Below are 12588 nucleotides of genomic sequence, written 5' to 3'. Positions count from 1 at the left end.
GTGTGTGTGTGTTGGAGGACTGTGTGTGTGGGGGTTGGTGGGGGTGTGTGTGTGTTGGAGGACTGTGTGTGTGTGTTGGAGGACTGTGTGTGTGTGTTGGAGGACTGTGTGTGTGTGTTGGAGGACTGTGTGTGTGCGCGTTGGAGGAATGTGTGTGTGTTGGAGGGCTCGGTATTATTGCAGTTTCGGCCAGTACACGCCTGACTTTTAACCATCCCCAACCTTTAGATCTCCTTATTGGAGTATTTCTAACACCATTTTAACCAGGGAGCAAAGAATGTCAGAAAGGAGTTTTAAAGATTTCCATGCTTTTTTTTTGGGGGGGGGGATATAATTCTAAAGAGGGTGCTTTCCCCTGGAAATTAAGGCCACATTTCATTGAATCGACCCAAAATACACAGGATAAACGAATTTCTAAACTACGAGGGCATATTCGACGAAACTGCAATTTTACAATGGGCTCTGGAGAGCTGTTTGGACTGTCTAGATAAACTGAGCTGGGAGTCAAATTAAGATTAGCTGTAGAGATTTGGGAAAGCTTAATAAAGTGCTATAAAAATGTACAGGACTAAATGCCATTTAGTTACAGTATTAGTGAGCATTAGTACGTAGTAGTAATGTGATTAATAGTAAGTAAAGCTGGTTGTTAGTAGGTGGGTTTTAACTAACAAATTAACTAACCTAATCAGCCTAACAGATTAAATGTAACTAATCAAGACTAACCCAAATTAATATTAAGTTACCTATTATATAGTTTATATATTGGATAACAAATATATTAAAGAATGTAACTTAAAATTTGCCACAAGTTAACTGATCATGAATTCAGAAAGTTAAGCTAGAAAAAATTTCACTTGTTTAAATTATTAAAAATCAATAGCTTGCGTACTTTGCAGTTTCCTTTTCAAAATCTAATCGTGAACTGTACTGACTTTCTCCTCAGGTTAAGCTGGCCAGAAGTAACATCATACTGAACCTAAGGAGAAATAACTTAAAATGCCAGAACAGGTAAAGTCAACTTACGGAGTTTTATTTAGGCAAGGGAAGCTTGTGGGACTTGTGAAATCATTAAACATTGTGTGGGTGTGGCTTGTTGTAATTAGGGTGGGGGGGGGACAATATGGCTTGTGTGTTGGCATATGGGGTGAGCAGGTGTGTTGGTTAAGTTTTTCATTCAAGCTAAATGTGACCAAGTTGTCAAGGGGAATACCTAAGGGGGCTTGAGGGGTGGGAGGAAGGGAGGGAGGATTCAGTAAGTGAACAGTGGTAAACTGTTGTGTATGAAGCAGTGTGGAGAGATTTAGTAGTGTAGCAGTATTGGTGATGAAGGCTTGTTATGATTGGTTATACTATTGTTGTGGTAAATGTTAGTTGTTGAGGTATCAAGAAAACTAAAACACTAATGCAACTTAAAATAAGATCTTTTGTAGATAAGGTATTAAAATAAACAATTGGGGATAGTATAAGTACATGTAGTCTGGTGGTAGATGGAAATTGTATGTTTAATCTTCATTGTACATAAATTACAACTTTAAACATGTTGCAGGTGACAGCTGACGTACGTGAATGCCAATGTAGAGGAAGTGACCGACACCTTGAGCAAGATGTAACACCCAGCATGTTACTTAAGCCTTCTTAGGTAAATTACTTATGTACCTTAGTATGGCCATCCCCAAAAACTAATGGAAGTAAGACTCAAGAGGAGGGACTTACTTTGTGTGAAGGGTTGGAAAGGAGGAGCATTGGGCGGTGGAGGGGCGCTCGTACAGTGCAGGGGCGCTCGTACAATGGGGGGGGGGCCTCGTACAGTGGGGGTGGGGGCCTCGTATAGTGGACGGGCGCTCGTACAGTGGGGGTGGGTGCCTCGTACAGTGGGGGCCTCGTATAGTGGACGGGCGCTCGTACAGTGGGGGCGCTCATGCATGGATGGTGGTGTGCTCAAGCAATGGTGAATGGAGTGCACGTTAAAAATGTGATGCAAAAAATAGCATGTACTATGAAGGCATGTGGGGGATGATGCCTAAATGAAGACTGCTGCAGCCAAAAGGGAGAAGGACAATGCTCCTGTGTAAGGTGATATAGGAGGGTGTTTGAGTGTATGGATATATCACATATATATAAGAATGCAAGTTTAGATTCCAAGAAATTCTGGAGTAAATGTTGTGTATTGGTAGTAATACATTAAGGCTAATTAAGATTGATCTAAATCCAAACCATGTTGCAGGTGGTTGGTGTACAAGATAGATGGATCAGACACAACAAGGTGACCACGGCTGTCTAGCATCCCACACCTTGAGGACTACCACCTTACTAAGAAAGAACAGAATTGGTGTTCTGTACACTACTGTAAGAATAGTGTACTGCAATGTAAAAGTTAAGTATTAGTGAAACCTTTTTTATATAATTTAGCAAAACTTGATATATTTCTTAAAATAGTGCATTTAAGAACATACAGTACAAGTTAACCTCAATATTGTGTATTGGTTGTGATATAAAATAGCTTAATTAATTCAGATGTAGAGTATCTAAAAACAAATATAATCATGTTGCAGGTGGTTGGTGTACAAGATAGATGGACCAGACACAACAAGGTGACCACAACTGTCTAGCATCCGACACCATGAGGACTACCACCTTACTAAGAAAGAACAGAATTGGTGTTCTGTACACCACTGTTAAGAATAGTGTACTGTAATGTAAAAGTTAAGTATTACTGAAACCTTTTTTATATAATTTAGCAAAACTTGATATATTACTTAAAATAGTGCATTTAAGAACATACAGTACAAGTTAACCTCAATATTGTGTATTGGTTGTGATATAAAATAGCTTAATTAATTCAGATGTAGAGTATCTAAAAACAAATATAATCATGTTGCAGGTGGTTGGTGTACAAGATAGATGGACCAGACACAACAAGGTGACCACTACTGTCCAGCATCCCACACCTTGAGGACTACCACCTTACTAAGAAAGAACAGAATTGGTGTTCTGTACACTACTGTTAAGAATAGTGTACTGTAATGTAAAAGTTAAGTATTACTGAAACCTTTTTTATATAATTTAGCAAAACTTGATATATTACTTAAAATAGTGCATTTAAGAACATACAGTACAAGTTAACCTCAATATTGTGTATTGGTTGTGATATAAAATAGCTTAATTAATTCAGATGTAGAGTATCTAAAAACAAATATAATCATGTTGCAGGTGGTTGGTGTACAAGATAGATGGACCAGACACAACAAGGTGACCACTACTGTCCAGCATCCCACACCTTGAGGACTACCACCTTACTAAGAAAGAACAGAATTGGTGTTCTGTACACTACTGTTAAGAATAGTGTACTGTAATGTAAAAGTTAAGTATTACTGAAACCTTTTTTATATAATTTAGCAAAACTTGATATATTACTTAAAATAGTGCATTTAAGAACATACAGTACAAGTTAACCTCAATATTGTGTATTGGTTGATATAAAATAGCTTAATTAATTCAGATGTAGAGTATCTAAAAACAAATATAATCATGTTGCAGGTGGTTGGTGTACAAGATAGATGGACCAGACACAACAAGGTGACCACGACTGTCTAGCATCCCACACCTTGAGGACTACCACCTTACTAAGAAAGAACAGAATTGGTGTTCTGTACACTACTGTTAAGAATAGTGTACTGTAATGTAAAAGTTAAGTATTACTGAAACCTTTTTTATATAATTTAGCAAAACTTGATATATTACTTAAAATAGTGCATTTAAGAACATACAGTACAAGTTAACCTCAATATTGTGTATTGGTTGTGATATAAAATAGCTTAATTAATTCAGATGTAGAGTATCTAAAAACAAATATAATCATGTTGCAGGTGGTTGGTGTACAAGATAGATGGACCAGACACAACAAGGTGACCACGACTGTCTAGCATCCCACACCTTGAGGACTACCACCTTACTAAGAAAGAACAGAATTGGTGTTCTGTACACTACTGTAAGAATAGTGTACTGTGAAAGTTAAGTATTACGGAAATATTTTTGTTATAATTTAGCAAAACTTGAGAAAATACTTAAAGTACTGTACTAATGCATTCAAGACTGTAGGAGTGGACCTTGATTAAAGCCACACAAAGTATTAAAAATAACAAGATACATTATGTACAGTAGCATTATTAACTACAGTGGTAGTCACAGTTTTGTTGTGGTTGCAAAAAATTTCCATTTTATAATACTGTATATTTTTCGTCCACAGGTGAAGTATCAGCAAGGTGTACAACGAGATACACGGACATCAATCAAACGGATTGTGAGAGGTTTGAATATCTCGCACGGATCCATTTCTCTTAGTGGTTTGTAAAATTAAGTGTAATATGTAATTGTTGTTCAGTGTGGGAAGGCCTCTGGTGGCTTGTTGAGGGATGGCGTTTGTACCAGGGGGAGGCGTTTGTACCGGGGGAGGCGTTTGTACCGGGGGAGGCGTTTGTACCGGGGGAGGCGTTTGTACCGGGGGAGGCGTTTGTACCGTTTGGTAGAGGCACTTGCACTGGTAGAGGCACTTGCACTGGTAGAGGCACTTGCACTGGGAGGTGTTTGTAATGGTTTGTACTCCTACAATGTCTGTGTATAACAAAATAAATAAATATTGAATGAACTTTACGTTTCATATTCCGAAGTTGAATGATAATGATCTAAATAAACCACAAGTACAGTAGAACTGTAAACTATACCTGAAACATGAACTAAAGTGATCAACTTGGATACACCCACATGATGGCTTCTGGGTAACTTAGAACATGATATATACATTAATTACATATAATTATCACCAATTGACATCAAAGTGCCATTCGTTGTATGTACAACTGTTACAAACTAATGCCCATGTGATGCCCTATTGGGTACATGCAATCAAAACTACTAGATACCCACAGATGGCACAAATAATGCATTTGAGTCACCGACGCCTCGGACAAAGGATTTTGACAACCTTACCGAGAGAACGGACGTCTCGTGTTCATTTTGAAATTCATCGGCCATGACCGTAAGGAACATTTTTGATTGCATACATACTATTAATTTGAAAGTATTGTATATATACAGTAAATGGAAGTAAAGTACAGTAAGAATTTTACTTACTAAATGTTGACAATCTGGACACTGCACACCAATTGCTGAATGGAAGTGTTTTACCTGAAAATATAGAAGAAAAAATCTTGTAAAATTGTAATAAACAACTTATGAACCCCCCTCCCCCTAAAGACTTGGTAACTTGGGTAAATTTAGAAATATATATGTACTGTGCCTGGCCAAAATTATTCACAAAGTACAAGACTTCCATTATTATCTAAAGCTAAATTTTGTGTAGGACCAAAACCTGACAAGATACTTTATAAAACCTTGAGGTCTAGTGAAATAAACTCACCTTATGTGGAGTCTGCAATATAAAGGTTGAATTGAGAAATCCACAACCGCTGGTAATGTGACGGCCTCACCATCACTGATGTATCTGCCGAGAAAAAATAATGGTAGTGGTACTGTAATGTGATTTCACGGGACACGGGAGAAAGATATCTAGTGATGTTGCCAATCATTCCAAGTTTTTTCTGTGCTAATATTTGGTAATGTAGGTTTAAGAGAACATAAGACTGCAGGAATGGCCAGTAAATTAATATATACTGTACCTAGACAATGCAGGTATAAAATGAGGCTATATGACCAAGGATATTTTGCATTTCTGTATCAACTTCTGGACTGTTATTGTATACATATGAAAATAAAAAATATACTGTATATTCAATTCTTTATTTTTTATTACCTATCTACAAAGATATAAAATCATAGTACACAATGTACAGTACATATGTAATTTCTTTTTTCTCTGTTGCTGACAGAAGATATTACCTTTTTTCAGAAGAATTTATATTGTAAGTGTTTGTTAGATGGCAATGGTAGATACAACACTGCAGTAGCCCTCCTCCTTTATCCGGGCTTGGGACCGGCATGTTCGGCTGAACAAGGCGGAGTTACTACTGTGCATTCTACGTCTAACTACGGTGCTGTTAGTACTATCAACTATAACAAAATAAATTTTACCTTTATTACCTCCAAGAAGCACCTTGTAGGTCCACAGTCAGCCACGCCTTCACTTCAGTCAGACGTTCACCTCGGAGGCACACAATCTGAAAGAAATGAGAAAACCTTAGTCCCATCCACACACATTAAAGGTGTGAGAGAGGGTGAGTGTATGGATGGGAGTGAGGGTGTGTATGGGAGGGCCTCCCCCACACACCCTCACTCCCATCCATACACTCACCCTCTCTCACACCTTTCCTTATACCCAACACTCCCTCCCAAACACCCCAACCCTCCCTCCCACCCCACCTCCCTCCCATCGCACCTCTTCTCCCACCCAACCCCCCTCCTACACCACCTCCCCTCCAACCCAACTCACCTACCTACCCATCCCACCTCCCTTCCCACCCACCCAACCTTTTGGGTGTGTGGATGGAAGGAAAGGTTTGTCGATGGAAGGTAGTGTTTGTGGATGGGAAGAAGAGTGTGTGGATGGGGAGAAGAGTGTGTGGATGGGGAGAAGAGTGTGTGGATGGGGAGAAGAGAGTGTGGATGGGAGGAAGAGGGTGTGGTTGGGAATAAGGGTGTGGTGTGCCATACCCTCCTCCATGTAAACACAGCAGCAAAAAATATTTTGAGGAAAATTGGTTTGTATTGCTGTAATATTGTATTGTCAGGACTCATTTGTGTTTGAATATGAATGATAAGTGTGCAGGGATTATGGTGTTGTAAGAGAGAGAGAGCCTTATAATAGTTGTGAGGACATTTTGGACAAGGTAAGAGACTTGCTGTGTGTGGTGGCAGGAGCAACAGGTAGGCAGGGGTTATATGACTATTTTATCCTCAGTTATATATCATATTATTGTATATGAATTATGTGAATAATTATTATTCAATATATTTATGAATGATTTTACTGTATAAATTTGTTTCAATTTACTAATATTACCAATATAACTTAAATAACTAAGAAATTATAAATATAATATAATATCTTGAAGGTTCTAAAATAAAACAAAGTTCTTCTGGCCACAGAAAATACTACATATTATTTTATTGATAACTTTAAACTATTGTAACAAAATCGACCAAGTAGAGATAGGAACATGTAAAATTAATGATTAGGAAGATAAAACATGATTATATTATAAATAAATTTATTAAGAAAACCAACAGCTCAATGTTTCACGGTTATGATACAGTTTAGGTATCAGGTATAGACTAAAAAATTTTTATCTCATTTAACCTAACCCAAGCTAACCTAACCCAATCCAACCTACATCATTATATGTCCATAAGAGAAGTGTGACATCTTGGAGTATCATAAGGGAGATAATGATTAAGCATTTAACATTTAAGTTATTATGTAATGACAAGTGTAATAATGCCCACAGCCATCCTGTCCACAATCCCATTAAAATCGTAGTAAAATCATACAAAATCTCCGCAGCTAACGTTCAAATACCCTTTGGTTATTTGCCCAGCCACTACATTCAAATAACACCTTCATAACTTGTACTGAGCCATTATTGGGTAGTAGTGGTGGAGTCACTTAGTACCAGAGTACTGTGTTTATATTTGATTCATATTATCCACAGTTGTTCTGTGGATGATGTAGTATTTATGGTAAAATTTCACTTGTTACCACCAAGCATTTGGAAGTTGAAATTATGCTTGATGGATGTAAAATGTTATGTAGATTTGATTGTATTGTTTGCAATTTTTTGGTACAAATTTATAATTAAAAAGTTATGATTTTAGGGGAAAATTTGACATTTCCTACGAACTTATAGGACAAGCGTGTACAGTGGATGTCATAAATTTGTATTAGTATATATGTATACCGTACTGAATGCACCAGTATAGAATATATAACCTAACCTAATCAAACCTAACCTAACCCATGGACTATACCAAGATCTGATTGGTTAACAAACCAGCTACTAAAATGTAAAATATCTCACTTATACAGTACTTAATTTGTGACAGAAATGCCATATTAAAAAAGTGTTTTAGAATGATCTAAACTACTGATTGTAACCATAAAATTATCAAAAAATTTGGGTGGCAACAAATGACATAATATCATATTAACTAATAAAAATTAACACAACTTTTTATTTTAATTATAAGTACCAGTTTTTCTTTTATCTCTTCCCTATGAACATAAATCACCTGTAATGGGCAGGGCATGAAAGATGACGGAGAGTATGAGGTAAAGCACAGTGAAGAACTGATTACGTGACACTAAAATGATGTCTCCACGTGCTTTGACACAGAGAAATTAACTATTTACAGTAAACAATCTACCAAAATATATGACGTGGCAGCCCGTGTTGTCGTCCGCTCTTAAACCAATAAACACTGAATTCGGTAATACTATACTTAGCTTGTCAATAAATGACAGAGCCTCATATTGGGGGTTTTATTACCATACATATAAAATGATTACTCTTTTTTCTTATAGGCTTTACTATCCAGATTCATGAGTCTATTATCTCCACAAATCCCTTATTTATTTTTGGTTTGGTTAAGTAAGATCTTAAACCTATTCTATGCACATTATAAATTATGAGAATTATATTGTTGGAATCAAATCCCATAATATGAGTTTAATTACATTTCCAATTTCTTTTGAGTAGTATTGGTTAATGAGTGATACTTATGTTCTTATATTTTATTTTCCCTCCCTAGTTATGACTTCTTCTTGGTGTTGCTGTTTATCAAATCGTAAATTATCTGTAAGACCCATTGTCAGATTTATAGCCGAGTGGGGGGACCTGTTCAACGACCAAGAGGGCCATGATTATTTATTAACTTCTCTGCCATATATGACATTATTAGTTGTAATGTCTATAATGAAACCATTTGGAAATAAAACCAATTATACAACAGAAAACTAACTTTATTTATGAGAACTAATGAGTCAGCTCACAACATTTTATGTATACTGTATATGAACTCATAAATTATTAAACTAGACACACATATATGTAATGATGTTTAAGTATTTAACATAGACAGGAAAGAATTACATAATCTGAAGTACAGCAACGAACTACTGAATGTAAATTAGTTTTTCTCAAATAACCAACAAGATAATAATGAAAACTGATTATGTTTATAAAAAAATTGACAACAGAAATAATGAGAAAATATTCCTTCCAATAATAACGTCTATATACACAGTACTGTACTCGTTATGTGATATTGATAATTAACTCAATAGAATTTAATTTTCCTGCTTTTTCCTCCAAGTTCAATTTCTGTGTAAGGTCTGCCCAAAATACAGTCAAGACCAGGTTACTTTTTCTACGATGAGTCACTGAACGCCTATACGGTGTAAGCACGTGACAGTTGAGAAGGAGTGTTCACATATTGCAGTGCTTGTACCAAATGTGAGGGCAGCTGCATAAAGCTTGTGTATATGAGTTAGTCCATTTCAGAAAGGATATGATATCTTGAAATTTTCACCAATGTTTTTGAGAACTGGGCAATAAAACTCTTCAATAAGTCACTTAGCAACATGACATTCACTTACCAGAAGAGACGACTCAGTGTCGACACCTATGAGTTAAAGCCTATGGGACAAGATTTTCCGGAAGTAATAAACAATTCTTGGATTCTGGCCAACGACTAGAAATGACTGTAAGTAGTCTAATATTATGCTCACCAAACCTAGCATTGAGTTCACCAAGGCAGTTATCTAAAATATAGTAGTACAGTTGATGATGTAAATTAGCTTCACTATGAAAACCATGAACATTAGAATGTCTTACAGTTGTTTCAGTCACTGTTAAGTATTGGAGCATTTTGTGTTTATGCCAACAGATCCAAAGGCAGTCCTGGTGGATCAGGTTTCCAATCTAAATCATTGGAACAATTCATTGGTTGGGGTATCCGCCCTATGGCAGTTCCCAGGAATATAAAAACATTTTCACTCTCCAAAATTTGGTACAGCATATTAAGATAGAATATATTCAAAACTTAGGAAATGACTTTGTTGATAAAAGTCTTGTTTCCATATGAATTCAAAGACCATCAGTTATTTACAAATGTGATCATGAGCACGCAGCCATGCATCAGCCAACACAGTCCCACCAATACTGGAGTCTCGGGTACAGCAGACAGTGTTTTAGAGAAGAAACAACAACATCTACTTATAGAAAACCTCTACAAGTAGATGGTGCCTGTACTGTATAGATAGAGATAACACCAGAGAGAGAAATAAGGAAGGTTTACATCTGTATTCCTTTACTTTGCTGGAGACAAACTGGGTCATGATAAAAAAGGAAGTGGCTACTGTTCCTGGCTGGTCACACTGGAGGTTATGTGAGAGGGTTATGCCTCTCAGTCACTGCTGACTTCTTAGAAGTGCCACACAGCCCTCAGCCTCTCTCACCTTCGGTGACTGGGGACAGGCTGAACAACTGAGCAACGATTAATGTCATCAATGACGGCCCCGTTAAGGTATGGGGAGCTATTTCCCATGCCAAAGTATAACATATGAACAAGAATGACATTAAAGAACTCATAGAAGAAGAAATAGACGTGCAGAGAAAAATTAAGAGACCCAACAGAAAATCCACCTCGGTTCTAGTTGGATTTTTCCATAAACTTCCAGAGACAGTCACACTGGGATGGGACACTGTCTGAGTGAGATCTTACGTGCCATGACAGACCAGATGCTTCAAGTGTCAGCGGTACAGTCACCCACCCAAAAAATGCAAGGCCCCAGAAGATGTGTGCTACAGATGTGTGTCTTCTGGACACCAGCATGATGACTGTAAGATCAAGAACAAGAAATGCACTGCCTGTGGTGGTCCTCACTAATCCTCTGACCAGGAGGGTCCCAAATGGAGGGAAGAGTGAAGGTGAAGCACAACAAGAACCTCTCCTACAAGGATGTACTCCTCTTGTGAAGGAAATTAGGCAACAAAGACCATTCCGAACCTGAAAACCTTCAAGAACAAGAAGGAACAGGTCAAGGAGAACCATAAGATAACTCAGAGCAAGAAACACAAGATGAAGCAGAAAATAAAAAGCAAGATCAAGAAAATGAGAAAGAAAAAGGATGGAAAGACATCAAAAAGAAGAAAAACAAAAGGAAGAGGCTACAGTAAACCCACGACTTACGACGGGGTTAGGGACCCAAATCCAGGTCGTAAGTTGAAATGGTCGTAAGTCAAAAATGCTTAAATATACATAGAAAATCTAAAATGGGTGACTCTTTTTCTTCTCAGCACCACAAAACTCTCACTTTTAAGCTTGCCAGCCATTTTAAAGTGAATTACAAATGAAAATTTTGTCAGCACACAGTGCAATCACTGACGTTGGGACTCGAAAATACGTAATTTGAAAAAATTTTGGACCGACCGAGGAGGTCAAATGTCTGGGTGATCGTAGGTCGTAAGTCGGGGAGGAGCTGTAATCTATATGATGAAGAAGAAGACCCCACCACTAACACCAATGGTAGGAGACTTATATCACTTCTCAGTGCATATGAAGATGTTAGGTTAGGTTATGACTCAACCTAATGGAAATGTAACTGAGAAAGGAATTAGAATTAACAACTGGGCATCCATTCTACAAACAGAATTAGTTGCCATACTTTCAGCCATTAAACTTATTTAAATCACCATCACCGACAGTCTCATCATCACTGACTCTCTATCCTGCTTGCTCTTCACACCCTTAAGTTGTCACACATTTGTCTATGAAGCCAGACACAAATGTGGACCTTGTTGATGGAGGTGTCAAGATCAAACTGTTGTTGACCCCTTCTCACACAGGCCTCAAAGAACATGACAGAGTTGATGCCCTCGCCAAACTCGCGTCTAACAAAGACACTGTTGAACACAATTTGGGTCTGTCAAAAAGAACCCTTAAAACTGTTACTAGGAAAGAACAGATTGATGAATTTGATGCAAGCAGACAAGTGCAAACAGGCATTAGTCAATACAGTGTTTTTCCATGATGAGAAGTATCAAGTGAAACATGTATATGGAGCAGGGAACTAGATCACTAGATTACAAGATAATGTAACTGCTAAAGTAAGATAAGGATATAAGTACCTCTGGCAGTATATTCCTCAAGCAGATGTGAAAAAAACTAAATGCAAAGTGTGTGATCAAACAAATGACCACAAACTGGAATACCATGTCCTTGACTGTGTGAACACAGAACCTTTTACGGACAGGTCCAAACACACTATGTGTGAAATGGACAACACTTTATCTCTAAATGGCAAGATAGCCGATATATTAAGACTGCATCCACTTTTTTGCACTCAGCTGGTATATCATTTCCCATCTATAGAATCAAACACACAATATGCTTGAATATTTCTCATGCAAATGCGAATAACAAAGTGTGTGGCCAGGCATATTGCCTCACTGTTGTACTCAGGCAGTTGTGAATAAGTTACCCTCGATGTACAAAAATAAAACAAACAATGTATTTGAAATACTCCGTAACATTTAATGTCATAATGTCCTGACCACTGGGGTTAGTTATCCAGAC

At 37.4% G+C, this 12588-nt stretch overlaps 2 long non-coding RNA genes across 3 annotated transcripts; one reads left to right on the top strand and one right to left on the bottom strand.

Annotated features, from left to right (window-relative positions):
* Positions 1 to 724: 724 nt before the first annotated feature.
* On the bottom strand, positions 725 to 6229 carry LOC121864625. 2 transcript variants are annotated; one of them, XR_006088620.1, is made up of 4 exons: positions 6097 to 6229; positions 5417 to 5500; positions 5131 to 5184; positions 725 to 976 (listed from the first exon to the last, which is right to left on the bottom strand). It is a non-coding gene; the product is annotated as an uncharacterized LOC121864625 (long non-coding RNA). The 2 variants fall into 2 exon arrangements; XR_006088619.1 differs by having other exon boundaries at positions 727 to 976; positions 6088 to 6228.
* On the top strand, positions 907 to 2275 carry LOC121864626. The gene is made up of 3 exons (XR_006088621.1): positions 907 to 1008; positions 1547 to 1639; positions 2225 to 2275. It is a non-coding gene; the product is annotated as an uncharacterized LOC121864626 (long non-coding RNA).
* Positions 6230 to 12588: the final 6359 nt, after the last annotated feature.

This window comes from Homarus americanus, unplaced genomic scaffold, assembly GCF_018991925.1.
Source record: "Homarus americanus isolate GMGI-L3 unplaced genomic scaffold, GMGI_Hamer_2.0 scaffold57965, whole genome shotgun sequence".
NCBI classification, from domain to species: domain Eukaryota; kingdom Metazoa; phylum Arthropoda; class Malacostraca; order Decapoda; family Nephropidae; genus Homarus; species Homarus americanus.
This window is presented reverse-complemented; position numbering and strand designations above follow the sequence as displayed.